The sequence below is a fragment of the Manis javanica genome, chromosome 14 (assembly GCF_040802235.1).
Source record: "Manis javanica isolate MJ-LG chromosome 14, MJ_LKY, whole genome shotgun sequence".
In the NCBI taxonomy this organism is placed as follows: Eukaryota; Metazoa; Chordata; class Mammalia; order Pholidota; family Manidae; genus Manis; species Manis javanica.
In genome coordinates this window covers 75,465,246-75,481,570 of record NC_133169.1, presented here as the reverse complement: position 1 = coordinate 75,481,570, position 16,325 = coordinate 75,465,246, and the positions used below count along the sequence as shown (strand labels likewise).

Here is a 16,325-nt window from a genome sequence, read left to right as displayed (position 1 = left end):
AACGTAGAGGTATAAACTCCATAAACCTACCTTTACATATTTTAGAAAATTTTACCATGATTCAAAATAAGCTTGCTGACATAAGGCAAATTTTTCCATTTATAATATGTAATATGTAGAATAAACTGTGAATGATCAAAAAGCTAGTTGGAGAATCATATTAAAAAGTAGCCAAGTTCAGTAGCAGGCCATTTCCTTTTATGGAATACACACCTTTGTTTCTGCAGATACATAATGGAAGTTTCAATTAAATTGTCTGAAGTCAAGTGACTGTTTACATCTTTTCAGTAAACACATAAAGGCTTTCAAATTTTATCTTACTGTTAATCTCTTCCATTAAAATAGTTTTGATAATCAACCTGAAACTATTTTTTCCTTTTTTTTCCATAATATAATGCTTTCATTTATTAAAATATTTTATACGGACTTAAAAATATTTGATGTCACTTATCTCACTTCTTAGAAATCACACAGAAAACAACATGCGTGGCTACACTGAGACACAGGTCCTGCCTCTGTCACAGTAATTTTATTGCAGTGGTGACAATGAGACCTATAATATTTTTTGTTAGGCTCATGAGTAAAAACTGGATGTAACAGAACCGGTAGAGATGATTCGAGAATATCTAGTAATAAATATTTGACATGCTTTATGTTATTTGCCAAAAGGGCAATCTACTTCCTACAGTTTAACTTCTAGGACCCTAAGGTAAATGGCTTGAAGAAATTGGATCCCAGATATTACAGGTGGGGAATTTTTGAAGCATGTCCATATTCAAGTGGAGATCAAAGATCTCCAGCGGGAAGAATATTGGACTGACTGATAATGACAACTGTGGATTGAACAGAAGTTGACTTTAAAAGGTCTATCTTGAAGATCAAGACTCAAACTTTGGAGGAGCAAAGGTGATGGTCGGGGAAAGCAATCACAAGCAATTTTGGCGTACAAAATTCCTTAAATAAAACTGTATTGGTTTAAAACAATTTCTCTTATGTTACACTTTTAAAAAAAAACCTTTACGCTTAAAAAAATGCAGTACTCTCTCAGTTTGTGAATGAAAGAACCCCAGGATTAATGGCATCACTGCAGAAGGGGATCCAATAAGCCTATTCCCCAGCCTTGTTCTATGTGCAAATTTGCAACCAAATGTAAATGTTACCAAAGGGCTAGATAAGTCTACCACCACCTCTTCTTTACCCTATGCAGAACAGAGACTAAATACAATTGACCCTTGAACAGCACAGGTTTGACCTGCACAGGTCCACTTGTATGTGGATATTTTACCAATAAATACAATTGGAAAATTTTTTGGATATTTGTGACAATTTGAAGAAAACCCTTTTCTCTAGCTTACTTTATTGTAAGAATACAGTATATAATATATATATAACACAAAATGTGTGGTAATTGACTGCTTATGGTATTAGTAAGGCTTTCAGTCAATAGCAGGCCACTAGTAGTTACGTTTTCAGAGAATCAAAAGCTCTACCTGGATTTTTGGCTAAGCAGGGGCCAGTGGCCCTAATTCCTGCACTGTTCACGGGGAAACTGTATTTCCTTTTAAGTTAACTGTAGAAAGTATCTCAAGAAGAGTTGTTTTGTCTTACTTTTACCTAGTCTATATCCACTTAGCCATCTTTGAATAACACTTTGGCATGAAAAATGAAGTAAAACTTTATCCTGCTACCTTCATACTAATGATCTCTTCAGACCTTACTATGGCTTGAAAACTTACAAATTACTCAGTGCTTTTATTGCCTAAGAAAATGCCTTGCTCAAGGTTGGGGCCTAACACACATTAGAAAGCAATCAAATGGGATGGGATGAGATGGACACAAATGCAACTCAATGAGAATGACTGAAACAGAATGGAATTTATGGCTCAGGGAAGGACAAAAGAGGGCTGTACTCAGTCAATTAAGCATGATGGCATGTATGACCTCAAGCTCTATAGCACTTCTGTTAAATAATAAACTTCATCATTGTGAAGAAATATCCCATCACCAGTTTATATCGTATACTAACAACCCAACTTCCTAAAGCTTACATTTAGCAAATACAAAGGTTTGTTTTAGAAAGGTTAATTCTGGGTTTGATTGACAGGCAAACTGAATTTCATGGGAAGATGCGGGTCAGGGAGTACAGTAATAGTAAAAAAAAGGAGGCGCTGTCTAATAAAAGTGGATTGAAAAGAACAATTTTATGTAAGCAATAAGGAAATACTTCCAAGACAAAAGAGAAAGAGAGAAAGAACAAGTCGCAGCAGCCTGGAGTAGGGGCTTGTCTTAAACCTATGCTAGGTGCAGTTTGCAAATTGACAAACACTAGCTCAGAGGCAAGTGTGGATCAAAGAGTGAAATTTTCATGTGATACCATAAGGTTCCACCTCGAACACAGAGGAAAAGGTAAGATTCCACAGAGAAAGAAGGTAATAGAGATGATAAATATAGGGAATCAAACCCATACATTAAGATTTATCAAATCAGATTCAGTGGGTCTCCCTGAACTTTTATATTATCTACCTGGGCATATTTGGACACCCGTTTTTTGCACATCGAAATACAATCCTTTTGCTCTCTAAATAGATTACGAGGAATATAATGCATTCAGGATCTGTGGCAAAGAAGGAACAGTCTTGGAAGGGAAAAGACTTCAATGTCACATCTAAACGCCGATTTGAGAAATAGAAGAGGAGGAAAAGGTTGCCGTACCACTGCTATGAATTACAAAAATGCTTATATTCATACATCACCTTATAGTATAAAAGTTTCATGACAAGGATTGGGCCTTACAAATTATTCTGGATAAATAGGGCAACTATCCACAGGTTTTGATACTGTTTGTTTTTAACAAAGGAACAAAGTACATCACCTGCCTCACCACTGGGTGATGGAGAACTAGCAGGTACATTTTCTGACATTCAATCAGGAAGCGAAGTCCCTGAACACATGTGTCATGGCTACTGAAACATACTGGAATTAAACTACTACACCTTCCTATTTATTGCTTTTATCATCTTAATAATTAGAACAGCTATTCTATTAAGCGTTGATAACATGAAAGTTATTGGAGCAAGACCTTCAAATATCATGTAATCCAGAAAGTCAATTATTAGTATACTCGTTTATTTAAAAGAAAACTCAGTGAATGTCTTAAGTTCCCAGCACAAATAAGTATCCAACCTAAATTGTGAAAGTTTTAATTTCAAAGTCAGTATCCTCAACTACACTGTTATACTGTGGTTGACCAGTTTATTTCATTTCATTCTCCACCCAATATTGATTATATCCTGTAATTGCCATTTATGACTATATAGGTAGTTGTACTTTACCGTGAAAAGGTTTACTATTGTGCTATGCCCGTTAGAACTGTGTTATTTTGATCAACCACAAGGGTGGACATATATACCAGTTGTATACTACTAAAAAATAATAATAAAAGGCAGTCATAAAACCAAGACTCAGAATTGACTCAGAACAGGGAGTCAATCCTGCAAAAATACTGAGCTGATGTCCACCGGGACCCCCTCCGCCGTCATTGTTTTACTACGGTCATCTGGTGCTCCTTGTGACCACAGACTATCCTCTGTCCTGTCAAGGGAAGGGTGAAAGGATTTCCAGGAGTGCTCAGCGCCTAGGAGGAACCCTCAACAAGTGAGACAGGGGTTTGCATCTGAACAGGCAGCCCCCTCATCCCCACGGAAGAGAACTGAGGCATGCTCAGGGCCCCTTTGGGAAGGAGCTCCAGGCTGCCCAAAGCAGACTTTATCAACACTCCCCAAATTGGCTGCCTCTTCTCCTTCTCCTTATGGACACTTCCTGGGATCAGCTCACCCCAGAACCACTCAGGTTCTCTTGTCCCACAGATGAAGGCCTTTATTTGGGAATCATCCATGGTTTTATACAAATAGAGAAATAGCAACTGCTTTTTCGTAGTCCACAAAGATTTGTACTTCCTCCCTTATGGTAAATATGATCCAAAAAGATAATGAAGTAAACCAGATTAACGTTACTTATTATTAGAAGTTAATGTCATGAGCTGAATTGTGTTCCTTCTCCAGGAAAAATTTATGTTTTGAAGTCCTAAGCCTCTCAGAATGTGACCGTACTTGCAGACAGGACCTTTCAAGAGGCAGTTAAGTTAAAGGGAAGTCATCAGGGTGGCGACAACACGGTATGACTGGTGTCCTTTGAAGAAGAAACCTGGACACAGATATGCACAGAGGCAAGACGATGTGAAGACGCAGGGAGAAAAAAGCTAGCCATGCACAAGCCAAGAAGAAGCCTGGAGCCGAGGCTTTAGGAGGAACCAAGCCTGCCAACACCTTGATCTTGGACTTCTAGCCTCCAGATACGTGAGACAATAAACAGCTGTTGTTTAAGCCATGCAATCCAACAGTTTGTTATGGCAGCCCTAGCAAATGAATACAGTCAGAAACTGATTATCACTATACTGGAAACATCAGCTAAATAAACAGAAATAATAGCAACAATGATGATAATACAAATATCACATACGAAATGCCTATCATGTGCAGCAACCAGGCCAGGCAATTTATGTGTGTTACAGTCATGATAATATTTATATTTCAGAGAGGTGTTATTGTCTCCATCTTACCAACGGGAAAACTAGAATTTAAGGAAGATGGGTAACTTGTTGTGGCCCCACTGCTTTTGTATGAAAGAACAGGACAGCAAGAATCCAACTTGAATTTGTGATATGAGCCTCTTAAAATACATGAGAATATCCAAGTCTAATCCTTGCACTATTACTGCTGTACAGTTGAGGGTTAGTAATTTAATTTTTCCATGATGTAGTGTCTCCATGTGTAAAAATAAAAACTTTTACCTCTGGGGAAAGGAATGTATCAGAATAGACAAGGTTTAATTTCAGAATGGATTTAGAAGACATTTTGATAAATCTGAAAAAAAATAAAAGATGAACCTAATTATGCAAGCCACTGTGCTAACTGCATAGTGACAACAAAGCAGCCTTTACATTTTAAGTTTCGTCAGTGTTCCCAGAATTACACCTTCTTCATGCACTGCAAGCTATAAACCATCCGTGTTCAATCTCTCCATGCAAAGTCAACCTAGTCAACGAACAACAGGGAGTTCACCAAGGTACAGAGGCTCATCATTCATCACTTCTGAGGAGGGGCTATTGCAATCCTAGTTATTAGGTATTTAGTGTACTATAGGCAATAAAGAAAAGAAGATATTGCACTTCTCAAATGCCTTGCAAAGCATATGGAAGGCAGCCAGTCAATCACATGAGTGACAGGTTCTGAAAACCTAATTAAAGGTGCGAAAAGATAACGTGTGCACCAGATCTTTCCCACTTGCTCTTTCCTCATTAGGCACTATTTAGGACATTCTGGTTTGAATTTTTAGAACTACCTTGAAGCAAAACTCACTACCAAGGACCAAGAATTGGAGCTATTATGAATTATTTGCTTTACCACCAACTCTAGGTGAACCTAATGTATTACCTGAGGCATTACAATACTAGAAAACTGGGAGCTATCCCCCTTTCATTGAACAGAAGAGCAGACTCACCACATGACAGAACAGAGTAACCCAACTCCACTCCACCATCTCCAACCCCAAGCACACACACACAAAAAACTAATTATTTATGCAATGGCCTCTAAATGTTTCAAAACTAGACACATGTCTTACTGCAACCAGCTATATGGAAAATATTTCCATCCTGTTCCTTGAAGCTAATGCTGGCCATTTCAAGCTTGGGTATGGCATGGTGGGTTCCCTTATCCAAATTAGACCTCTTCAGATTCCAGCAAGACCTGACCCAGACATGCAGAAAGTCAGAATATGTTGGGTTTGTGGATTTTAAGTATGGTGCAGATGCTCAGAACGGCTTTTTAGACATTAGTCAGATCCTCTGTACTTGGGGTTTGGGCCACAGTAGATGGACTTACCCCATAGTTGTGATGGCACACAGTGTCAGTGCTGGAATTTGCTGTGTGTATTCAGTCCCTACAAGGACTTCAGCTTTAACTACTAGTCCATCTGCTACTTTTCCTCAGACCTCTTTGAACCAGCTCTATCTTTTCACAGGGATGTGTTAGTCTGACCATTAGTACCTGCAGGAATTGCATTGCACACTGAGGTAGAAATCTACTCTATTTATCAGAGTGGCCTGGGTCCCTCGGCTTTGCTAAGGAAGCAGTGGTCTGTATGCCTCTCTTGGCTATCAGTGTTGTTCTTTGCCTTTTACCTCTTCTCCCTAAGTCTCAGGCATCATGGGCCAACAAGGAGCCCCCACAGAAGTGCATAGTCGCATAAGCATGGGACTCGAGGTCAAAGACCCAGCATACACTGATTCCAGGAACACATTTGCCTTCAGCAGCCACACTAAATTGAGCACATTACCAGCACTGACTTCATCTCAACCATTCCACTCTCCACAGCTTGCTGGTGTCAGGGCTTAATGATTATTTCTTTTTACCTGACCCCCACAACCATTCCCATTTTTTAGAGACAAAGGGCCAGCTTTAAGTCAGCTAAGAAGACTGTATCCTTAAAAACGAATGGATGTCTCATCTACAACCTTCCCTAAGACTTTGAACCATTGTGTCCTCATCTCCCTGAAGGTCACCTAGGGGAACAGGGCTGAGTTCATACACCTGCTATCTGGGCCTGAAAGGCTGACTACACAAGGTTCCAGGGGGGCAGGCAATGATTGAAAACATGGTTCCCACTGACTATGCAGCCATATTTTAAAAATCACAACGTGTAGTTCATTCTGAAGTAATTTTGGCCTTTCACATTAGCCAAGATAATCATCAAGCAAATAATTTTTAAATTTTTTATGTATATGAAAATAACAGTTGAATGAATCCCACTTATTAAATGTGCATTTATTAAATATTGCTTAGAAATTCACCTTAAAAAAAAATAAGAATGCAGGGAAAGAATCTTTTTCATGAAAGGATCATTAATACATTTACATTTTAAAATTACATCCTTGGGGGAGCCTGGGGAAACTGGTTATTTTTTATTTTAAGTGTCATTTGCTATTCCCTTTATTGCTTTCCCTTTGTAGGTCAGGACACTATAAAGAACTTGGGATAAAAACCACCTGATGACAAAGATATGAAAGTCACAGTTACAGTAAGGATGCAGATATTGAACTTGTATGTCGGCTTAAAAGTAAAAGAGAGAATTAAACAAAGTACCCCCCAAGCTAGCCTCAGATTGTCGTTTCTGTGCTGTTAAAGGAAGGCACTGAAGGATAAGTGATAACACTACAGTCAAAATGAAAATCCCTCACCCCTTCCAGGAAGAAGTCTCTCTAGTGGTTGTTTAAATTACGCTGAGTTGCTTTTGCAAACGGAGCTGCTTTGTGCCACTGAAACAGAAGCCCCGTTTCAGAAACAGACAGTAAGAAAAGTATTTCAGATGACCATTGCTTGGGTTGGCTTGCTTTCGCCTCAGGGTCCAACTTCGGACTTGAATAGAGCCTGTGTGGCCGGCTGCCATGGTCGGCTGCGTCATTATATAGCAAAACTGAATTGTTTTGGAGAGAGCTGGTGAGTAGGCTATGTTTGGACAGACTGGGTCTGTTTTTAGCCATTAAAAAGGGCTATTAAAACTGCTGCGCTGTCATCAGAGCACACAGAGGTGCCCAAGACAAAGCAGCAAGAAGCAAATTGGCTTTTTGCATTCAGAGGCCCCGAGTCTGGGAGGACATCACTCACTGTCCGGCAGCCTCCCCTTAGCAGGGCGGAGCGGCAAGCAGCACTTACACCAGGTGTGAGTGGAAGGCGCTCAGCTTCAGTGAGACTCTGGAAAAGTGCTTTGAGCTAAAAAGAAAGAAGAACAAAGGAAAACACAACTTAGAGTTTCAAGGACTGGCCATCAAATTGGGAGTGTTCTCCAGGTTCCCTCTGCATTATAGCAAAACCCCACGCATATGGAATAATTGGGAGAAGGAACGTGTTAGGCTTTCTGAGCTATAATAAGGAATTACACAATATTTTTGGAAATCTGCCACTGTATTACTTCATAGCTCCAGGCTAACAATTGTTATTAACCAAAGAGCCTACTTAGTGTCTCTGTAGTCCAAAGGAACAATTTGTAATTAGCACGCATTGCTGGAATGCTTTAGCTTTTTCTTTTGTGCTTTTTTTCCCTAAGATTTATTTAGTGGGATAAACATCCCTCTCAAATCCTTTTAACACTATTGATTTCATCGGTACAGTCAATTTAAACATATTAAATATGTCACGTAGATAAAGTTTAGTTCTGCCCTCATTTGAATAATCCCAAATTCTTTGGTAGTCCAAAGGACAAATCAGTGGAAACACCTAAGTGATTTCTTACTGCATTTTGAAATAGAAGTGACTTTTATAATCCTGTTGAAGATCAGAAAACACAATATATCCCTCCTCTTGGGCTCCTTTCCTTCCCTCCTTTCTCAGCACCCTGAGATACAGCATGGCCATCTCTTTGTCTTTGCATGGCCTCCTCGCCTGGCCCCCTTCTTATCCACATTTGAACATAGCTCAGTCTTCCCTACTTACATGTTGAAATCTCCCTCAAATACATGCCCATCTCAAGGCATCACCTTCTCTCTTTCCTCTCCCTCAAGACCCAATTTCTTGAAAGAGTTGTCTGAACTCTTGATTTTTTCCACCGTCACAGTCCACACCCAATGACTCCTTGACCCACTGAAACTTTACTTCCCTCTCTCTCTCTGCTGAAACCACTGTCTCACAGGGATCCCTGACAGTCAGTCCTTATCTTATTGGACCTTTCTTCTCATGCTGCAGAGGACCTCAAAGACAATGTTGAGTAGGAGTTGGAATAGTAGGCACTCCTAGAAATGAAAAAAGAGTGCTTCTGTTTTTTTACCATTCAAATTATGTTAGCTAAACATTGTTGCTAGATACTATATATCAGGTTAAAGAAGTTCTATTATATTTAGGCAGATCGAATAAGGATTGAAATGTATGAAATAATTTCTTCTGCATCTGAGATGATAGGTTCAATGAATATACAAATTCTGACAAGACAGGGCCTCAACACCCAGATTATTACCCAACTACTACCTAACATAAGGCATTAATAAGCTATTTTATAAGTCTGACTGGTCATTGGAGATAGATTACAGATAAGATGTGCATCCCATAGTTATTTACATACCTCTTTTGCTATAAAGTAAGTATATCAATCCCAGACAATATTGTGTGGGATACCTCTTGATAAATCAGGCATTTTGTAAACACTATGAGCAGAAAAACCCAACTCCCATCTAGAAGAATACTGATTCTAGTAAAGACAATCTCTGCCTCCCCTCCGCTCCCAAATGGAAGGAATCTGAGTATGAACCCAACTTAAATTTGAATTTTAGATAAACAATGAGTGATTTTTTGAGGTAAGCATGGCCTTACTTATACTAAAAAATAACTTATTATTTATCTGAAATACAAATTTAACTGGGCATCCTGTGCTTTTACTTGCTATATCAAGCAATTCTACTTCAGGTAGCTCTCTGGTCTACCCAAATAATGGTGCCCAATCGAGACCTCAGTGTCTCTGTATGCTGTTGGGCATTGACAATTCAGCAGTAGTAGTACTTACACCAACCTTGGTGAAGGAAGGTGCATGAAGTTGGATGCATGAATAGCCTCCATTCCTGCCATTATGACCACCATCTACATGTCCATTGTGGTACAGGAATAACTGAAGAGAGAAGCTGGATGACACCCATAGATCCAGCCATCCTGGTATCTGAAACACAAGATTCATATACTTCGTGCCACTCCAGTTAGCCCAGACTCATGCTGCTTTTCCATAAATCTTTGACCAGCCAGCCAAACTATTTTCCATTATCCAGGATTTCAGTATATGTTCACATCTCCAGACAATTTTCTCTCTGCCCTGGAAGCCCAGTGGGTCGTTCACATCTCTGCCTGACACGAGGGTTTTCCTTCATGCTGTCCTGGAGGGCAAGCCTTGAGGTGAACTGTGATGGTCCCGGTCTACCACACTGACCCATCTGTGAGCCAGACCTGCTTCCCCTTCATGAGGTATGGAGAGACCCTTATGAAGCCAAATTGTGAGCTGGTAAAGAGGAGCTGGTATCATAGAAGTAGGGGACATACAGGTCTGCCTCACCTATTTTTTATATGATTTATTAGTGTTTTCTGATTCTACCCAGGCCTGATTCCAAGTATGCCATTTTCACCATATGATGGATTGTTAGTGCCTTACTTGATAACATGACTTCATGTACCTGATAATGCGTAGTTCTTGATGGGGGTGCTAGCTAATAGACAATGGGTATTCCCTAGTCTAGTCAGGCCCTCAGGCTCCAGCAGGGTCAAACATTCCAGAAACTGTGTTTTGAATGAAGAGTTCTTCTTTTCTGCAAAAGGCAAGACCTTGCCAGAATTTTTCTGTGGGAGCATTTACCATAGACGCATCACAGCATCCTTATCCACGATGGGTACATTTAATGCTCCCAGATACAAATTAAGCATCAAGGTGACAAACTGCAGCTGCTACAGAACCTCTTGATGTAGATGCTACTCTAGTCTAGGAGCCTTGAGAGTCACTCAAGAATGGGTAAGAGCAATAATCTCCAGTGTGGTATGTGCTGACTCCCAATACTCAAAGAAATCCAAAAGGTAAAAGCTGTAACAACTTGTCCTGCTCTTTAGAGGGGACACCCCAGTGTGCTTATACCATTGCCATAAACACTATCAATGTGAATATGTTAGTTTGCCATTACTATATAACACACCGCCACACGCTGAGTGGCTTAAAATAATATATTTTTGTTATCTAACAATATTTATAGTTCAGAAGTCCAGGCATGACTTTGCTGGGTTTTCTGTTTCAGGGTCTTAACCAGACTGCAATCTAGGCATGACTGGGACTGAGGTCTCATCAAAGACTTTTTAGGAAAGTCCACACCCCAGCTCCCTCAGTTGGGTGGTAGAATTCCACTCCGTGCAGCTATCTGGCTGAGTCCTCATTCCCTTGCTGTCGGCTAGAGCCCACGATAGGTCCCGAGGCTGCTCATAGTTCTCTGATGAATAGGAGGACTTTGCCAAAGGGCCATTCGCTTCTGCATGGCCAGCGGGAGAATATATCTCTCTTCAAGGAGGTCCCAGTTCCTCTTTCATGGTCTCTCACCTAATTAAGTTGCCCAATGAGCACAAACTGTTTATTAACCCAAAAGCAACTGATTTGAGGCCTTAATTCCATCTGTAGAAGCCTCTCACCATTGCCATGTAAACTTACTTAACCACAGGAGTCAAGCCCTATCAGAGTCACTACATTTTGTATTCATTCGCCAGGAGTATATGCTGTTTCTAAAACGACTGAAGCATTGAAGGGAATGTGACATATTTGACTTGTAAATGTTTTTTTAACTTTTAGAAAATTTAAAACCAATGTTTGTATGTCCAAGAATGTTTCAAATGCCTACATTTTAATCATTAGCAGAATTTAAATATTTAAAGGGATTGTGCTTGATTGATTTAAAAGCTTAATATTTTGAACATTAAACAACCACAAGTGGTAGTGAATCCCCCACTCCACACAGGAGAACCACTGAAACATTAGAACTTTCAACAATTCTTGAAGTATCCAGTAATTTAAAAAAAATTCAATGTCTCTTTTTTGTTTCTAGAAGTTTTTTTGGATCTTCTACAAATCTGTTCTCTACTCAATAGTTTTCAGTTCTTTCGTTACTGTTTCTGTTCCTACTTTTCTCTCTTTAATCACGTTAAACCTATGTATTTGAAGGAGTCAGACTGCTTAACACAAGCTCTTGGGATATTCTGTCTCCGGACTCTGGGGGTGTACATTTCCTCTCATGGTGTATGAGTGCATACCTTCATTTTCCATTGTGAGCCCATCTTCACTGCTGTGTTCTCCCCAAAGCACACTCCCCCAGGAAATTCCTACATGCCCTATGTTGTAAAAGTATCCTTCCAGGGTGGTTTTGTTCTTGTTTCCCTCAGTTCTCATGTTTTATCACTGTGGGACCAGATTTAACCAAGGTTTCAGTTTAAGTTTTTCATATCATCTAAGTAATATGCATTTGAATTCTGTACTACATCTAACAAAGTTCAAGTTTTGATTTCTCATGGGAAATTTCTTTTTCTCCATCTTTTATTTTTCTGCAACTTTCTTGTTCTTTCCCATAGACACTTGGAGATATTTTTCTTGCACTGAAGGGGCAGGTCTTCCAGGACCCCATCTTTAGAAAAGGGCCTCCATCAAGCTCCCTGCCTCCTAAAGATGCAAGGCCACATCTACTATCCCTCTGAGGGTGACAAATCCTTAGTCCGTTACTCTTAGGATTCATATTTAGAGCTAATATACTATGAGCTTGGCCTGAATCAAGTCACATGTTTGATGTTCTGACCATCACGTCCTTTCTATCTTTCAAACTTGGCTATAATTTACATAGAATTTTGTACTTTAAATGAAATGGTGTGCCCAAACTGGAAAGATAATATATTTGGAAGTTACATATTTAGAAGATAAAATATTTGGAAGTAATATATTTATAATATATTAGGAGATATTTTAAAGTATTAATGGCATGTAGAAATAAAATAATCACAAAGATTATATGAAAACAATTAAGTCTGCAACATCCCCCTATTTCTGGTTTTATCTGTTGCCATGGCCTAGCCTTGTGGTCACTGAGAAGCAGGGGGCCCCACCACTATGCATGTACTGGGATTCACAGAACCTGCGAATGAGCTCAACTACACAGAGAGACCCATGACCACCATTTAACAAAAGGGAAGTGTACCTTACTCTACATCAGTGTCTTTAGTGTTTGCCCACAGGTAGGTAAATGGCTTGACAACTTATAGAGACCTAGCAAAAAGTTACACATGTCACAGAATCAGTTGTATGCCACAGTTATTGTGAGACTATAGTGCCCAGTTATTCAATCAAACACTAGTCTAGGTGCTGCTGCAATAGTATTTTACAAATGTGATTAAGGTTCATAATCAGTTGACTTTAAGTAAGGAAAATTACTCTAGATAATGTGGGTGGGCTGAATTCAATTGTCAAAAGGATTTAAGAGTAGAACTCAGGCTTCCTGAAGAAATTCTACGTGTGAACTGTAGCTTCAGCTCATGCCTGAGTTTCCAGCATGCCCTTCCAGATACCCTGCCCTTGGATTTCAGACTTGCCTAGCAAGGTGCAATAATTGCAGAAGCCAAATCCTTGCAATACATTTCCTTCTATGGATCCCCACTGTTTCTTTTCCTCTGATTGACCCAACTAATATATATAACATTTTGTACTGGATTTATTTTATATATGCACAAGTACACTATCTACAAACCTTGAAATTTGTGTTTACTTCTTATTCAAAATAGGCTGAGAGAGATTTTAAGAGAATCTTCATGGAGAAGTAGTCCATGAAATAAATGTCTTTATGTACAGAGTCCATTGTGTACTTTTTGGGAATGTAGACAATCAATGTAGTTGTACTCTGGAGCCAGGCTGTAAACGAAATGACCAAGCTCTATCCACTCCAATACTTCCCCATTTCCTGCAATGCCTCAAATCCCTGGGAAACAGTCATTCTAAGGACAAAATCAATATAGTCTTCAATTATACACAACCTTCTCCCACCCCCGATTTAGGAAGGAAACAGGGAACCAGTATAAAAATACAAAAAGGACTGAAAACATGTAACAAGGACAAAATGTATGAAACATGAGAAAAATCTATGACTATATCTTTATGGCCCAGAAAAGAGGAGCCTTGGTAGGGTGTGTAATTAAAGCCCGTAAATATCTTCAAGTAACCATATATATGAAACAGGAACTGACCCAGGCAGAAAATGCTTGGGCAAAGCAAAATTGCATCAAGTTTTGGAATGAACAGTTTAAACAAAAACATTTTTTAAGAAGTTAGAGAATAGGAGTCACATGATGCAGAAGACACAGAAACCGTGAGATGAGCCATCCAGAGATCTGGCATATAGCAAGCCCAGTATAAGTGATAGAAATGTATTTTGAATGAAGTTATATATTATTACAACAACAAAAAATAAAATAAATAAAAACTCTAGGAAGGATTTCATTTTTAACCATTTACTTAAAACAAGTAATAAGCTTCCATGTGTAACATGGGGACACTGGCTCAAAAGTTAGCACTCAGTGCCCCCCTGCAGAGAAACCTATGACAATCCCAACATAGTCCTTCAAGTGCAGCAAAAGCTATGGTAGAAACCAGAATCTTGTTAGAAACAAAGAATGTCAAGTCTCCAACCTAGTCCTCATATCAGTGTCTGCCTTTCAAGATCCCTTGGTGATATACATGCACATTAAAGTTTGAAAAACACTAGGAGAAAATACTAATGCTTATACGACTTTGCAACCCTGAAGAAACTTAAAAGATATAAAATAAGAAATTTATTTGGTAGAAGATTTTATTGAAATACTTTTTTGCCAGAATACATTGCTCTATTAACTATGAAATGGCTCCCTAATCAGTGATGATATTAATATCGATGTTTATGTTAGTGCGACTTAAATATCACATTCTGTGAAATATTAAAGTTAGGGTCTGTCATTGATTGATTCTCCTTTTTATTAATCATCTAATTTTGAATTTCACACTTCGCCAGTGGACCCATATGGTAACAGTTGTTAAAATAGTAATTGGGCTAGGAGAAATGCTAATTTTTAATAAATCAGTGTCTCTGGAGTATGTCACTGAATAATCTCCCTTTGCATGGCCTAGTCGGAGATTAGCAAGAGAGAACTGGACCACAAATGTACGGCCCTTCAGGAAGAGGTCGGATGAGTTCATGGAAAGCCCCTTAGTTTTCCAAGTCATGACTTATCAGCCTTGGTTGACTTAGAGAGACACAAATGAATTTAGTATTCAATATGAAGAGATTATAGGTGAGAAAGAAATGACATGATACATGGGGAAGGATTTTGCCAACTATAAAGGTCATGGAAGGCTGGGAGATAATTGGTATCTCCTAGAAGATGGCAATCTATGATCAGCTATAAGTTGTCAAGCTCTGGTTCTGACAGTTGTTGGTTTGAGAATTCTCTGGCCCCCAGTTTGTCAGAAAGTAAAAAGACTTTGTTCAATTCTACTTGAGGAAGCTAGCGTAGCTTTAACTCTCAGGGAGCCTGACTCCTTGCCAGGACGTAAATTTTTGGCACCAGTGTCTGGCTTTCCCTTTGCCAGAAGAGATCCACCTCAAGTACGGAAGGTCAAGGTACTTGGTCCCATCAAGTATATGTTCCCAGGAGATGGGGAGCCAAGACCACTAACGTTATAAATATATCTGAATTCTTAAACCAAGTTTGCAACCTGGCATTTCATTTACATCTTTTCCTTGTGCCACAACAGTGTCTTTAAAAAATGATGGTCAACATTTAATAACAGAGATTCACATAAAAATTTGAATGTCTCAAAATCCGAAAAATCTAAATCTACCAACTGTAAATCCCATTGACAAAAGACAATACACGACTATAAGTGAACATAGATGTGTGGGGCTCAGGACCCATAATCCCCATTCTCAGACTCCACTCATTTCTTTGCCACCTACCCAGTTGACTTAGTAGCCCTGACTCCTCTCCAACTTCCCAGTTTGCCTTAAGATGCTTGTAAGTGGTGAGGAAGTACCTGCAGGAGGGTCAGGCTGTCCATCGGTGAGGCTGCCCTGTTTGGCTCATTGAAATCCATGTGCTTCAGGAAGGCAGGTCCCTGGCATCAAGGAATGACATCTTGAGTATAAAGGGTCCCTGAGCTGGGCTTTGGACCTTACCGCACAGAGGCTAATGTAAGATTCTCCAAATTGCCTGGTTATGTGTAGATAACCTGAGGAATATTTGAAGCACTAAAAATATTCCTCTTTCTCACATTTTTCTTCTTTTCCCTGAGTTCCTCCTTGCTCAGGCGGACTAACTTTTCTCTGATGCTTATTGCTCCCACTGGCTCAGAACTAAAGCCATCCAGGAAAAGGCTTGAAGAAACTGTATCTGGAGAAATGGAGGTGACTCAGCTAAGAAACCAGGATCTGTGAGTGCTACTGAAGGTGCTCTGGCCGTGAAGCCACATCTCTGATGTGACCACATCCCCCAGTATTACCAGTAATCACGAGAACAGTTTAAACCTAACATCCAATACAAAATGACTTCTGATTTGGTTCACAGGCTTATATTTCTTCAGTTCTAACCCATGAAATAAAATCAGACAGCCGTAATTTAGATGGCAAACAACAATTTTTAGGACAATAATAAAACTGACCATGAAGAGAGAGGAGACTAGTAAAACATGAATCA

At 39.4% G+C, this 16,325-nt stretch overlaps 1 non-coding gene across 1 annotated transcript; it reads left to right on the top strand.

Moving 5' to 3' along the window:
* Positions 1 to 448: 448 nt before the first annotated feature.
* On the top strand, positions 449 to 564 carry LOC118967515 (small nucleolar RNA SNORA1). The gene has a single exon (XR_005054614.2). It is a non-coding gene; the product is annotated as a small nucleolar RNA SNORA1 (small nucleolar RNA).
* The last annotated feature ends 15,761 nt before the right edge of the window (positions 565 to 16,325 follow it).